The following is a 6,000-nucleotide window of genomic DNA, read 5'->3' on the forward strand; positions in this document are numbered from 1 at the left end:
ATGAATTAGAAGACCTGATTAAAGAAGCATGGGTAATATGTCTACATGCTCATAGTAGGTATGCCACTGCTATAGACTAGTTGGTTAAAATGGTGAAGACAAAGTTGAGGAAGGTTCTTATTCAATACAGTACCCAAGAGAAATAAAATGCACCATAGAATATTACTATTCTGTTTTGAGAAATCTATATAATCAGGTCTCAGCAGGTTCCTCATTTCAGATAGCAGACATCAAAAAAGTAAAAGCCAATTTACTTAATATCAAGATAAATCAAATGGAAGGGTTGAAAATAAAATCGAAGCCAAATTCGGTGTCAGAAGACGAAATTACTTCCCTGTATCGTTTAGTGAAGCACAGCAAAACGGAAGAAGGACGTTTATTCACGAAATTCGAAAAAAAATGGTACGATTCTCAGAACCCAGCAGGATATCATGGATGAAATTTATCTCTATTATTACGAATTATATTCTGTATATCAAAGCAGTGAAGCGTTCTTGGAACATTTCCTTGACATCCTAGCCCCACAGGTGACAGAAGATGACAACGAAAATTTTCTCAAGGTATTCAGTGAAGAGGACGTGTATGAGACTCTGTGTGCCTCACCACCAAACAAATCCCCAGGGTCTGATGGTCTGCCAGCAGAGTTTTACATCCATTAATGGCCAATAGTAGGTGCAAAAATCACAGACATTGTAAATGAGATTATTCAGGGTAAAATGATTCCGGCTGAGTTTAAGGATAGTAAAATTGTTCTTGTGTCAAAAAATATTGGAAACAAAGATTTAAATAATTTTCGTCCAATTTCACTGCTGAATTCTGTTTATAGATTAATAGCTAGAATAGTAAACAACTGAATTTCATGCCTTATGGAAAAAATTATTAGTAAACTTCAGAACTGCATGCAAGGCAGAACCATTTTTCAAAATCTAGCAGGATTCAGGGATATCATTGCAATAACTACCGTAACAAATATAAATTGTGCTTCTTTTAGCATTTTATAAATCCTTTGATGTAGTAAATCATGAATATCTTCTACAGACATTGAAGAAAAAAGGTTTGGTAAAGAACATAGCAGCTGGAATAAATGCAAAAATAGCGGTGAATTGTCAACAATCCAGACCAATACAAATAAAATGACGTGGTTCTCAAGAAAGTCCTCTGTCCCTGTTGCTCTTTGACATTTCGCTGGAACCTTTCCTCCAACATGTCGATGCCAGATTAAAAGGCTTAACATTTTCAGAAAATAAAACTGTTATAAGAGCCTCTGCTGACGATATAGGGGTCATTATAAGGAATAATGAAGAGGTAACCACACTAGCTACAGTGATTGATACATGCTGTAGACCATCTGGAGCCAATGCAAACGACAAGAAAATTAAGATCTTAAATCTCAGAGGTTTTGATAATATCGACATCGCATGAGCAAAATTAGTCCGACAAAATAAAACACTTGGGGTCACCCTGGCAGCATGCCCCATGAAATTGATGGCTTTAAATTGGAAAGTTGCAGCAGATAAAGCGCATGGAGCCATTGTACAGAGTGAGTCACTAACTATTGCCACCTAGAATAATTCCGAAAGTATGATAATAGCTGAAAAGTTTCTGGGACAAATGTTGCATAGGACAACACGGGCCACAATATGACATTAGTTTTTTTGTTGCTAGGTGGGGTCGCGTCAGGGATATGAGAGTCAACTTTGTTTTTTTGAATGGGATGCTTTAGTTTGGTACTTATTTTCTGATAGCAGCTATCAAGACGAATCCAATGATGTGTAACAGTAAGGTCTTTGAAGGTCAAAGAAAGTAAAAAAGGTTACATGAGCGTCCATTTACAGAAGGTGTTCGAAGTGAGGACCATTGGTATCAATGCAGTACTGCAATCTTCTTATCATGGATTGAGTGGTATTTCTTATCACTTCAGCACTTATCATAGCACATGCTCTGACAATTCTCTCTCATACATCGTGCAAATAGTAAATATTCGCCAAATACAGCGTACCCATCTAATGTTCCAATCAATGGTATTGCAATTTAACACTAATAGGAACGGTAAGACTAGTATCGTCGAATCAAACCAATGTGAATGATGTATTTCTTCGAAGGACAGGTCGATATGCTTCTCATTTATGGCGAATGCCAATGAAATTCAGCGAGAGCTAGAGACTTATATGCTGAAAGATATCCTCAATGCAGTCACCCTACATTTAAATATGTGTATGAGAAACTGAGAACAATTCGATCTTTAATGCATCGGAAACATATCCAACAAAAGAAAGTTAGTAACGAGGAGACGGAAATTGGTACTCTTGCCATTGTAGTTCGAGATCCTTCTGTTAGTTCGCATTAAATCGCAAGGGAATCTGGCATGACCCAGAGTAGTGTCGTTCGTGTTCAGCATCACCATAAATATCGTCCTTACCGTAACAGTGTACACTAAGAAGCTACTTATACAGATTGTTTGTGTCACGTTGAATTCTGCTGATTGGATCAACTTCAGATTTAGAGTGATGAGAAATTTATTAACATGATTTTATTTCCTGATTAGGCTCCACTCACGAACCATGGAAATGTTAATTTGCATAACATGTGTTGTCTGGCAACTGAAAATCCATGTTGGCTGCAGGAAGTTGCACACCAATAACCATGATCAGTGAATGTATGGTGTAGGATTCTGTACAACAGAATTATAGACCCCTATTTCGTCGAAGGGAATCTTAATGGTAGGAAGTACACCACATTTCTGTAAGAAACACTGCATCTGTTACTGGAAGAAATACCTTTAGCAACAAGGAACAGAGTGTGGTATCAACACGATGGGTGTCAGGCACACTTCTCGCTGATGGCTAGAAATGAATCACATAGACAATTCCAAAATCGTTGGATTGGATGTGGAGGAGATGTGTCGTGACCGGCACATTCGCCAGATTTTTTCTTATGGGGATTCATAATAGACATTGTTTATAAAAACGTTCTAACTACACTAGAAGATATGAGAGATAGAATATTCAGAACGCTGTGTACTGGTTGCTGGGAAGTTTTGTTAATTATGTCACTGACAAACTAGGATCCAACAGCACCATAGAGTTCAAGGTACACATGCTGTGTGAATATCATAAAATTAGAAGGTATTCGAATTACAAGAAAAAGTTTGGTAATATGTTACAAATTATATTTAAAAGAATGGGCATTGGTTAATATAAAAAGGAAGACTGTGTTGACAGTGATGTATTGTAGTTACCTTAAGGATATTATTTAAATTTTTACTGTAAATTTTTGGTGTGTGCTTCTTCTACATCAGAAAGTAGATCTTGAAATTTTATAAGCTAATGTACAGAAATTATGTGACAGTCAGATTGTGTGTTTAATAGTGTCAAATCAGAAAACATTAAAGCTGCATTATTGGTTTATAGTATAAACATGATAATTGACTGTTTTTTGGAAATGTCTTTTTTGATTGGTTAAAACCATAAGATTATATATGATATAAAGTAATATTCAGTAGCTGGAAAATTGCCCTGTTCATTTTTGCACTGCCATGTGTAAGTCAGTTTTTCAGAAGAAGATATATTATATAGGTCTGATCACTTCAGATAATTAACATTCCATTAATGTCCAGAAAGTGTAGTTGGAAGGCTAGTCAACTCCGACATCTCTTTTCCGACTTTCTCTAGTATTTACGAGTTTGTCTCATGATTATTAAATTGTTTTTATGTGTGATAAGCCATATTCTGTATAAATTGTGTTGACTTCCATACAATTGTGTGATATGCTCATGGCTAGTCTGACTGACCCAAGAAGGTTAAAGGTCAGTTTCTTCCCTTAACCTGTCTCTCATGGAGACGTTTCCCTTGTGTACAATAATATATTAAAAATTATCCCCAAAACTTGCTAATATCCTTCGTGAAGTGCTATTTGTGCTTCTGTAAAGATTGGAGCACATGTAGTTCAAAGTGCAGTTTTTTTATTAATTTGTGTTTGAAGAAGTTTGAATGTCTTTAAAAAACTTTTATTGATGTTCGAATTAACTCTTTCTGGTAATTTAGTCAGTAACACAAATTTTTGTCGTGGTTCTTTAACATCAGCATACTTGCAAATGATCAAACTGTTTTTGTTTAAATCATTGCATGTACAACATTTGTGCATGGTTATTACATGTACTTAGTATATAGTTGGAAAGTATGACATTGTTTCTTAAATAAATTTTTAAACAAAAAAAAAAAGATGCTAGAGCACTTGCCCACGGAAGGCAAAGGTTTCGATTTCGAGTCTTGGTCCAGCAGTTTTAATCTGCTGGGAAGTTTTACATCAGCACACACTCTGCTGCAGAGTGAAAATCTCGTTATGGAACTATCTTCTTCAAGATGAATACCTATTTCTCATAAACAATTTAGTTAAGCAATGTGATTAAAAGTGATTTCTTTGCCCTGACGTTTACGTAATTTTAAGCAAGTATTAGTTGTCATGACCTAGTATTAAAGTCTGAAATTAGTTCTGTGCTCAGTGCTATTTAAGTGAATATTCGCCCCTGCTTCCCCATTTGGCAGTACTCAATAGGAAACCAGAGAACACTCTGATAGAGTTTTTAGACTTTAACACTTTCTGAATTAAAGCCATTATGCAATGAATCCAGTAAAAGAAGTGTAGTTCATACATTTAATCTTTTACGTATTTTCCATGACAAGTTAAAAGAATACATTGCTCAGAAAAATGTCATTTATTATGAGTTTTTAAAGACTGCTTGTGCAGTTCATATTTGTTGAAATAATTTTCAGTTAACGAAATTAACATGGATGTATAAATCTTACTTTTGAGCTGTTTGTTTATGCTCACAAAAAAAAACAGTTTGTGTGACATATAATACACTCCTGGAAATGGAAAAAAGAACACATTGACACCGGTGTGTCAGACCCACCATACTTGCTCCGGACACTGCGAGAGGGCTGTACAAGCAATGATCACACGCACGGCACAGCGGACACACCAGGAACCGCGGTGTTGGCCGTCGAATTGCGCTAGCTGTGCAGCATTTGTGCACCGCCGCCGTCAGTGTCAGCCAGTTTGCCGTGGCATACGGAGCTCCATCGCAGTCTTTAACACTGGTAGCATGCCGCGACAGCGTGGACCTGAACCATATGTGCAGTTGACGGACTTTGAGCGAGGGCGTATAGTGGGCATGCGGGAGGCCGGGTGGAATTACCGCCGAATTGCTCAACACGTGGGGCGTCAGGTCTCCACAGTACATCGATGTTGTCGCCAGTGGTCGGCGGAAGGTGCACGTGCCCGTCGACCTGGAACCGGATCGCAGCGACGCACAGATGCACGCCAAGACCGTAGGATCCTACTCAGTGCCATAGGGGACCGCACCGCCACTTCCCAGCAAATTAGGGACACTGTTGCTCCTGGGGTATCGGCGAGGACCATTCGCAACCGTCTCCATGAAGCTGGGCTATGGTCCCGCACACCGTTAGGCCGTCTTCCGCTCACGCCCTAACATCGTGCAGCCTGCCTCCAGTGGTGTCGCGACAGGCGTGAATGGAGGGACGAATGGAGACGTGTCGTCTTCAGCGATGACAGTCGCTTCTGCCTTGGTGCCAATGATGGTCGGATGCGTGTTTGGCGCCGTGCAGGTGAGCGTCACAATCAGGACTGCATACGACCGAGGCATACAGGGCCAACACCCGGCATCATGGTGTGGGGAGCGATCTCCTACACTGGCCGTACACCTCTGGTGATCGTCGAGGGGACACTGAATAGTGCACGGTACATCCAAACCGTCATCGAACCCATCGTTCTACCATTCCTAGACCGGCAAGGGAACTTGCTGTTCCAACAGGACAATGCACGTCCGCATGTATCCCGTGCCACCCAACGTGCTCTAGAAGGTGTAACTCAACTACCCTGGCCAGCAAGATCTCCTGATCTGTCCCCCATTGAGCATGTTTGGGATTGGATGAAGCGTCGTCTCACACGGTCTGCACGTCCAGCACGAACGCTGATCCA

This window comes from Schistocerca gregaria, chromosome 4, assembly GCF_023897955.1.
Source record: "Schistocerca gregaria isolate iqSchGreg1 chromosome 4, iqSchGreg1.2, whole genome shotgun sequence".
Lineage (NCBI taxonomy): Eukaryota > Metazoa > Arthropoda > Insecta > Orthoptera > Acrididae > Schistocerca > Schistocerca gregaria.